Here is a 10,742-nt window from a genome sequence, read left to right as displayed (position 1 = left end):
CAGAGATGTTCTCACTATTGGATGGATTTTCTAGATACAACCAAGTTATAGTAGCAGAAACAGATAGGTTAAACACTAGACTTAGAACTTAATGGGGTACATTTTTTTTTATATGGATTCCATTTGGACTCAGAAATGCTAGTGCTACCTTTCAATGGACTATGGACATCACATTCCATGGCTTGATTGGAAAAAGTGTGGTCATATACCTGGATGATGTTACAATATTTTAAAGAAAAAAATTGACCATTTTCTTCATCTAAGACAAATCCTTGAATGGCATCAAAAATATGTATAAATTTAAATCCAAAGAAGAGAATATTTAGAGTCTCTGAGGGTAACCACTTAGGACACATTATAGATAAGAGTTAAATTAAAGTGGACCTAAAGCGAGTCAAAACTATTGCTTAGATTCCCTTTCCCATGAATAAGAAAGCCATGCAATCCTTTTTGGGGAAAATTAACTTCCTCTGGAAGTTGATCTCATATTATGCACAAATTGTTAATCCATTACAAGAAATTATTAATAAGGATGCATTTTTTAAGAGGGATAAAAGGGAGAAAGACTCCTTTGCCCAGATTAAACAAGTGATTATTGATGCCCCAACATTATATAGTCCAGATTTTAACAAAGATTTATTATTGTATACTTCTACTTCTGACACATCTCTTGCAGTTGTTCTTACTTAGAAGGATAATCAAGGAAACAAGTGGCCCATATAATTTATAAGTGTTGGCATACAGGGATTCAAATTGAATTATCTTGCCATAGATAATAAATCCTATGTAGTATAAATGGTGATGAATCAATTTAGCCTTACCTCTTGAAAAGTCATTTTATCGTCTTTGTGCCTCACCTGACGATTAGATCCCTCCTTGTGCAGCAAGAGTTTGGTGAGAGGAGGGTGAAAATGATGAAAAGCCTTCAATAATATGATCTAGAATTCAAGCTAGTTCATACAATAAAGGTCCATGACCTATGTCGACTTGTAGCAGAAGTAGTCAATTTTCTAGAAGGGGAATATTTTGGATGGGAACAAGAAATTGAAATGTACAATATTGAGCAAGCTAACTCTACAAACACAACCATGTCTTGGTACACTGATGTACGTTAGTATCTAGAGCACGACACCTTGCCCGCGCACTTATCAACAAAAACGAGGAGGGACATTCGACTTAAAGATTTATCATATTAGCTTTGTACATGGTGTGATTTTTTGGAATCACCACAAAGTGTCCTTCTCGGATTCTTAGAAGCATAAGATTAAGAAAGGATATTGAAAAAAATTCATGATGGACCAACTAGTGGGCACTATGTAGGTGATAATACTACTTATAAAGTCACGCAGTTCGGTTATTATTGGCCCACTCTATTCAAGTGTAACAAACCTGAGTTAAAGTTTCATGTAATAAGGTTAATAAAGGAAAAATAATACCAAGGTCACATGACACATATTCCAAGATGAATGTTGGTAAACACATCCTAGTGGGTGTTCATTTCGTTTATTATAGCTATGGGTAAATTGGCAAAGACAATGGAAAAGGATTTGAAAAGGCAAGAGGAATTAATTGGAATTTTATTTATGAAAATAATGGAAATTAGAAGGAAGGTGAAAGGCCACAGGTTTCATGTGAGGAGGAAAATGAAGGAAAAATAATGGAAATTGAAGAAAATAGAAGCCTAATTGATAAAAGGGCTTTTGAGGACCAGTTCACAACTTTTGACAATGATAGCTTGGAGCTCTCTCTACATTCTCTCTCTCATACTTTTTCACACTTGGAGAATTCTTGGAACATTATAGCATTGGAAAAATGAAGGAAAAGGAAGGAAAAGAAAGTAAAGGGAAGCAAAGGTCAAGCAAGGAAGAGTTGGATCGAGCGGCTAAAACAAGATTAGTTGTAGGTATCGAGTTGCATGTATGATTTCCTCGCTAGTTTTAGCACACATGGTATGTGCCTATGTGTATTTGGTTCACTTGCTGCCATTGGCATGGGTTTTTCTAGGTATGATAGCACTTTCATCCTTGCCTTTCCATTTTTGGATAACCATGGTGTGATGGGGTTCTTTTACTTGGTTGCACTAGATTTTGAAACTAATTGGGGTGGTCTCAGGAAAAATCCCTGTTGGCTTCGTGGGGCCTAACCCAGGTTTAGCGTTAGTTAGCCAAAAAAATCCCTACACTACTGGTCCTTTCGGCATCAGCTCGCGGAGCGTGGACTGAAGTCTCACCCGAAGCAGCATGGGGGGATGTTGGAACCAAGTTTCCTCATCCTTAGATGGTCGTGATGTTGGTTTATACCCTCAGCCCCTACTTTCATGCAGGTCGCTAAGCCTTAGGGCTCTGTCAGCCTACCCTTTATTCTACCCTTCAGTACCTCCGTAAAGGTGTATGATTGACCTTCGCGTAGCCCTAACCCATGATCCAGGGACTTCTGTACAACTATGACAACGTATTGTATAGGTTCCCAAGTTATCTTAAATGTTTTACTTATCTTAATAATCAATCATAGTTAGCGCCACGTAACCTGATATCCTTACTTGCATTCAATTAACCAATACAATCACATATATTCGTGCTTCACATAAACATTGCAAATTAAACCTAAAACATAATATAATCAAATGCATTAACAAGAACTGAATATACAGTAATTGTAGAATACTTCTCTTTATTGATATCTTTAAGTTAATACAGACTCTATCCATCCACGCACTCAGCTGCAGACTTCCACCCTAGGCCTCTGCGCACTTAGTTGCAGAGCCTCTATCTATGTTAAGACCTCAGAACACTTAGACTTCTCTACCAAGGCTCCAATGCTTAACTCCTTGCTTTTTTCTTTGCTACTTAAAGCTTACTTATTTAGCTCCTTTATAGACAATCCCATGGTCTGTGGACCATGGGTGGTTCTTTACAGCTGACATTACACTTTACAAAATAAGGGTGGACAACTCTTTATGACTCTTGACACCTTCACACTCCGTGACCACAAAATGCAAAGACTTTACAACTTTATTACAAAAATGTCCCAAAACATGGGCTTTTAGCCCCAAAACTATCCTTAGGGGAACCCATTCCCAACAGACCCCCAACAAAAACATGGTGACTTTCCCTCGAGTCACTCTACGAGCACAGAGATATTGGCGCGAAGACCTCCTAGCTCAACCTCTATGACGACAACCTTGGCGGTGCACTGTGCGGCCGCATGCTTCACTTCTTCAACCAACTGCTCTATCGCTGGTCTTGAACTACCAGCCTAAAGCTTCTACTGACTTGCTTGTAGATTAGCAAGCTTGCCTTCAATGGAGGATGTGACTGAATAAGCTTTGTCCAACCAGGGCTTCAAGCACACCTTCAGCACTACCTCTTTGTGCTACTCTGTATCGACCTGTTCCTTCAATGTTTTGGCCTCCTGTAGATTTTTCAGTCTTTGTGTGAGAGCGATGGTGCGTGTTGTACCTTTTACTTCATCATAACACTATTGCAGTTCTCACACCTCTTTCTCTAGCCACTATACATTGGGATCCTCCTGCAGGCTTGTCATGACCTCGAACGACTATTCAAACAGCCATGTGCAGTCTGCTATTGCACTGTCTACCATCGCTATCACTTCTATGACAACGGTTGCATGTTTCTCCTTCACTTCCGGTGGATTTGAAGGCTGGGCCTTCAACTGGAAATCTGCAATCTATAGGTTCAGCTCCAGCTGAACCTTAGCCAACTTTGTGCGAGCGTTGTGCACCCCTGTAGCAAGCTTGCAGACCTGTTCATCTACTTACGCATCCTCAGGAATGGCCAATTCGGGGACCATTTGGCAGGCTTCCCTCATAGCCTTAATCATGCACATATTTTTGTTGGTAAGTTCCACCATGGAAGTGAGGGCGATGTCTCACTATAGGGCCATCTGTTCATTATTAATCTTCTACTCACTGATTACCTGCAAAGTGTGGTGTTCAAGGGCCCTCAGCTCCGTGATCAGTCCATCCTGCAGTAGGTGGAGTGCCTCGCCAGGGAGAACTGCCATATTCAACACCACTCCCTTGAGGGCACTGACAACAGGCCTGTCATCTTTGTTTTCTGTGGTTAGTGCTCCATCCAACAGCATTATCGCTCGAGAGTCCTGTGCATGCAGCATCTCGGCAGCTTCTGAAGTACCAGTAGCAAGGCTGGTGGAAACTGTTCCAGCCTGTGATGCATGGATCTAGAGCTCATGTAGACCCATTTGGATGGCCCTCAATAGTTGTTGCTACTGCTGCTCAAACTGCTACAAGACCTCTGTGGTGACATCTCGCACCGTGTCTCCAATGTCATTCAAATCTCCCTCTGTGAGGGTGATTGGCTCTAGTGACGCCTTCCTGGCCTTGGATTTCTTCTGCAACCCCACTTTTTCTTGTTTTCTTGGATGTTTGATGTGGTACGATGCCATCTATGGGTCCACTCCATGCTGCTCTATTTTCTAATCCATTTCTTCCTCTGTTTCGGGCAAAGGCGACCTCGCACCTTTGTCAGAGCCACGCTTTGTTTCGCCTATTTGCTTTTCTCCCTACTAGGTGGCATCGCACTCTACCTAGGCCTTGTCAATGGCCTCCTTCTTCCTCTTCTCGGCCAGCTCCGCCATCTTGAGCTTGGCCTCCTCCTTTTTGCATTGCATAGCGGACTTGCTTGACCCCAACACCAAGTCTGAGGCAGTGCACCACTATATCATCTAATGATCAAGAACTGCATCAATCGCGTCGTCCGTTGCCAAGTAAGGAAAGTCATGCCATGTCTGCTCAGTTTCCTTCCATTCCCTAATTGATACGCGCTGAAAGTCTACCTTGAACTCCAGGTACTCCTGCATTTTGGCAAACACAGTAGGTGACAATCACGGTTTGTGATTGATAGCCATGCAAATTTTCATTTCAATCAAGATCCAGAAGATCTTGCTATTCTTGATGCACTGAGCATCCTTGGTCTCCCACAGTGAAGCATACTTCCCTTCTTCTAGTAAGTCTGGCATGACTGAGGGGAATTAACTGTCTTCCGGCAACTCCCAGGCTACTAGCACAATGGACAACAAGAGCCACGCATAGTGGAAGGCCTTGTTGAGCTATTGTGCCTCACAGAAGTTCGCAAGGAACTCACTACAGAGATAGCACGCCCAATTAAACTGGACTCCTTCAGCGCATTGGGCTGCAAGAGAAATGACTGGTGCCGACACTTCATCTGTGTGACACTTCCTCATAACCTTTCCTACCAAAATTTGCATGGCCACCTTGACTGCAGGATCGAAGATACTTGAGATGGCATAGTCTCGCGGCTTCTTCATGAGCTTGAATTTATTTTTCATAGTCTCCGTGAGGGCCTGATCATCACCTTTTCTGCCAAACATCATGGCCAGATTTTCCCCTGTGTAGGGCAGTGGCATGATCATATGGACCAGCCTGTCGGTGATGGGTATCGGCTCCTCCAGCCATAGACACCCATCGTGCACCAAGCATAATAGCTACTTGATGACCAATACTATAATGGAGGTGTGATTGTAGTGTGACACCCATAGCAGGTTGAGTAGACCTACCTTGTCTACTCCCCTGAGCCACTTTTGTGGTTCCAATGTAGTCATGCAGGTGGTTGTGTGAAAAACGCGGTGCATGAGTTGTTCTATTGCCAAGTGCAGGAACTTTTCATGGTTAGCTAAGTCCCAATCTTCCAGTTTCAACAGAGGAACCCACTCCAAGTGCGGTCCTTCAAAAACAATCTCATTAGGTAGCAAAGGTGTGTGCAACGCGACCTTGCTTTCGTTAATGTCCTTTTGTACCTTGGTCCTTCCCTTGTGCGGAGGGACGTATTTAGGAAACTAAGTGATAGGGTCAGAACCCTCAACTTCAACTTCCTCCACTTCCACCCCCAAATCCTCATCATCTAGTGGGATGTCCTCAATTTATTCCTCCTTTAGCTCCAAGTTAATGGCTTTTCCCTTTTCCTGTGTGGAGGGCTTGTCCTTATGTGGGTTTCTTCTAGGTGACGTGTGAATCGATATCACAGCCTACTTGCCCTTCTTATCCTTTGCACTCTCCTTGGTCAGCGTAGCCTTTGCTCTAGGTGTCTGTGGTGACTTGGGGACTTCCGCTAGTACCTCTGCAACCTCTCGAGCAGCTCCCTCTGCCTCCCTAACAACTTTCGACACAACCCCCTCAGCTGTCAGTGCTTCGACATCCATAGTTTCAGATCTTGGGATAAAATCACAGATGAAATTTTGGTTGGACTCTCGAAATTTATCAAACACAGGGTAGTCAAGCAATTCTTCGAAGAATGTGTGGGTCATGCACATCTAAGAGCTCACCAACTTAATGTTCAAAATGCCAAGCACTTTTCATTGGGCCTCCACCTGTAATTTATAGGCCATTTTGAATTCAAATCCGACCATTCCCCCCACATTCGGTTCATTAATGTTGGAGTGGTGGTATATTTCCAAGGATCTTACCCATAAATTATGTCTTAAATGCCAACCGCCTACTCCATTTGGCCGCATTATTACCGTGAAATCATGAACAGTGACTTTAACGGTCACTTTCTCACTGACCTGCGCGATTTTTCCTTGGGTAGCATAGCTCTCTTCGTGTTGTTTCGAACCTTGTGACATTTCCTCGTTCCGCACAATCCTCCAATCATGTAGTTCCCCCAACCATGTAGTGTAGTTTATAGTCCTGTGGCTCCTTTTAGCTACCTGGAGCACTAAGACTATGCTACCTTCATATAGTCACCTGGTAGGATCACCTGTGTATGGCTTCAATTAGCTGCCATTCACCTTTCCTGGGAAGGGATCTCCGTTAAATTTAGCCAACTGAATTGCTCCATCGTTGGTAATCTCTTTAATGACATAGGGCCCTAGCCAGTGCATTCTAAATTTCCTTGGAAATTTATTAAACTAGCTGTTATATAAAAAAACCATATCATTTACCTTAAAGGTGCGCAGCTTAATGTGCCGATCATGTCATGATTTTTCACACTACTTTTGGAACTGTTGGTGAAATCCAGCCATAAATCTTTCTTCCTCATGCTCAGCAAGATGTGCGAGCCTCTCTTCCAGGGCTCTGCGATCTGTCATACCTGTGAGTGCCATTACGCATAGACTAAGCATAATGTATTCCATGGGAATCATTTCTTCAACACTGTATACAAGCCTAAAGGGTGTCTGTCTAGTTGAATTTTTGCATGTCGTCCGATAGGCCCAAAGTACTGCAGGTATGCGCAAGTCCCAATCACTTCGCTAAGCATTGCAAACCTTGGTCAGCGCATTCTCCAACACCTTGTTGAATGCTTCCACTGTCCCATTAGCCTGTGGGTGATAAGGTGTTCTTTTTTGGTGATATACCTGAAATTTCTCCGTCACCGCACTGATCATTTCATTCAGAAAGTGCGTACCACGGTCACTCATCAAAATCTTTTGACAACCAAATCGCATCAGTACATACTCAAAGAGAAACTTCACAGCAGTCGCACTTGTGTAGTCCTTCATAAGATGAGCCTCCACCCATCGAGTCAAATAATTAGTCGCAGTGATAATGTATTGCGCTCCTGTCCTCTTTCCTTGGGTTTGAATGGGTCCCACAAAATCTATCGCCCATTTCTCAAAAGGTTGTAATGTCATTTGTGGGTTCAAAGGCAGCTCATCTCCCCACGATGGCCTTCCAGTCCTTTGACACACATCACATGCCTTGCAGTAAGCTTTTGAATCCTGATGGAGGGTTAGCCACCATAACCCTGGGCGTAGAATCTTCTGCGCGGTCACTCTTCCTACATAATGGCCTCCCGCGATGACCCCATGAGCGTCCATGAGGATACTGCTCCTTTCAAACTCTGGTACATATCATCGTAATACTTCATCAAACCCCATTTTATACAGATGTCCAGCAATGACAGAAAATTCTGTCGCGTGCACCACTAACTCCTTCTATTGGATAGTGTAGCCTTCCGAGATGGTTCCTATCGTTAGGAAGTGTATGATGTCTTCAAAGTGACCATCCGCAACGTGCACTACAAATATCTACACGTTAAGCAATCCCTCCTCCAAGTTAGTGGGCTCTTCCCCCATTTTGATGTGTGACAGATGGTCTAGTCCCGTGTTCAGTCGTCTAGGCTTCACAATAACTTCAAAATCATATTCCTTGAACAATAACAACCACCTACAGATTCTCCCCCCCAACACAGGCTTATTGACCAGGTATTTCAATGCAGAATGATTCGTATACATATTAAAATGTCGACCTAACAAATAGTGTCTAAAATTCTGGAGCGTGTATACCATGGCTAATCCTTCGCACTCGGTGGTGGAATAGTTCTTCTGAGCCTTGTAAAAACTTCTTCTTGCGAATGCTATAGGATGGTCCAATTCTCCTTCGTTGGCCTGCATCAGTACTACTCCCAGTGCTATACATGATGCGTTTACATGTACATGAAACTCCTTCTTCCAATCCGGGAAGACTAAAATCGGTGTGGTGACCATTTTTACTTTCAATACATCCAAGCTTTTATGACAATCCTCGTTCCAATAGAACGTGACATCGTTTTTCAACAACTTCTCCATAGGCGTGGTGATCTGGGCATATCCCTTGATAAAATTCCTGTAGTACCCAGTTGTTGTGGGGAAAAATGCCTATGCAGGACGATCCTATCCACCTAAGGTGTGACAGTGCCTTAGCAACAAACAGAAACATCTATTCTAGTATTCTTCCTTTATGAATTAAGAATGAAGAGAGATGGATGGACTAACCGGTGTCTTCCGTTTGTCCCTCGATCCGGTTTCTCTTCTCTTTGAGAGTTCCCAGCTACTTGCCTTCTCGCTTGCCCAGCTTCAACAGGTTCCTGCAAGATCACAAGAAGGGAACACTACACAAAGACATAGATTCATATTCATAACTAGTTCAGGATTAGAAATAAACCAAATACACTAATGCAATCATACATCAAAGACACATCAGCATATAGGAGAAACCAAGATAGCTTTATTGATGAATAACAAGGTTCAGGAGGAGATACAACCAAGAGAGTTCCAATCCAGCATCTCCTTCCCAGCAAATGAAATTCCTATCTTCACCTCCCTTCAAAGCATTAAGCACCCAATGATTCCAATCTCAAACCAACAACAATTCTTTGCAATAACAAAATTCCAGCCTCTAGATCTCATGGAGGAGAGATCCATATATAGATGTTTGGAGTGAGGATGAGTCAGCTTGTGATCTGACTAGTGTCCTCTCTCTGTCAGTTCTTACTTCCACTTGGAGACTAAGAGCCTCTTACTCATCACTTAGTCGAACTCAGCAAAGCAAGTGTCATGGAGGAAGATTTTGGAAGCTTCCACAGTCTTGACACCTCTCACAAGAGACCCTGACATTTGTCATTTCCCGCTCAGCGCACCCTGGTAGTGCTTCCACCTGCGTTGCAATGCAACTAGCCAGTGTAGCCTCTGCATTTCAACGCAAGTAGCTAGTGGAGCTTCTGAATTGATCCTGAATTGACTTGTTTTTGAGCAGTTTCTGGTGGAGAACTTATGTGAATTGCTGTGGTTTGTTAGCCTTGTTCCTCTAGGGGTAGGAACAACATGTTTAGGGACTTTGGATCCCTTGGATTATGGAAATTTCATGCTTATAGCTGTAAGGCACAAAAATGTCTATAACAGTTGCCCCCTAAAGTATGAGGCCGTTTATCGGGTGAAATGCTTTATTAGGAGGATCCGAAGTTCTTTCAATGCTGGGAGGAGACCTGTAATACAATACAATACAATACATTATTTTCATACTTTTTCCATGATCTAGCTGAGGTGGGCATTCCCATGCTCAGCTTTATAAATTCATTTTCATGTACATATAACAGACAATCGTCTGATGATAGACTGATGATTCTGAAAGAGCCATCATCCTTTTGGTAGGATGATTATCTGTGCTACAAAGCTGTACATTTCCATGTCTTTATTTTCTGAATATATATCGCAGCCCGGATGGATGAAACTAGATCCGGGGTCTTCAATCTCGTCCGATCTTCACTCTAAGTACAAGTCGATCCATGTGAGAATTGATCTGAAGTCGAACATGGAAAGACATCGCTTGATTACCAGTCAATGATGTAAATTGTTAACAAGCGCGAGAGGAATCACCGATAATGATGATGACCCTCAAGGTACTGTAGTACAATTCATGTGGTGTGAATAGAGGACTTGGCGTCAAACACCACGCAAAATCTTTCGGTCGAAGGTCATTGATGTATACCTGTCGCCGGAAGTGAGAAACTTGCCATTGAGGCATGCAAGCTTCAAAGTACTGAAGGGGGTGTTCCTAGATCAACTTCTTGGATAATGAGCTGATGTCGACAAGAAGCGATCTGTCAAAGGAGGGCCTTAATGAATCCCACATCAATGACACGGAACGGAGCTAATGATTTTGATGGAGGTGAAAACGATCTGATGACATATGATTCAGGGTGGCGGTCATGAAAGCGTATAATGTATGGTAGTGGATGGGACATAGGTGACTTCTCTGAACGACTTCTCTTGAACCTATGGCGACACTGATGCGATGGATTGGTAGCATTACCCCAAGTATGGATGGTATGGCGAGACCATGGTGATGTGACCGGTGAATGAAACAACCCAACCCGATTGTGGTACAGAGGAAAAGTGTCATGTTTAAGAGCGACTTGCTACCATCAAAGTTTTCTTTGAGTTTCTCCCAATTTTTCCCCAGTCATTGCTGATCAGTACCTCTTTAT

Source organism: Pinus tabuliformis, chromosome Q (genome assembly GCF_031772625.1).
Source record: "Pinus tabuliformis cultivar Carrire ecotype Pingquan chromosome Q, CPIR1, whole genome shotgun sequence".
NCBI classification, from domain to species: domain Eukaryota; kingdom Viridiplantae; phylum Streptophyta; class Pinopsida; order Pinales; family Pinaceae; genus Pinus; species Pinus tabuliformis.
Note: the sequence above shows the minus strand (reverse complement) of the source record.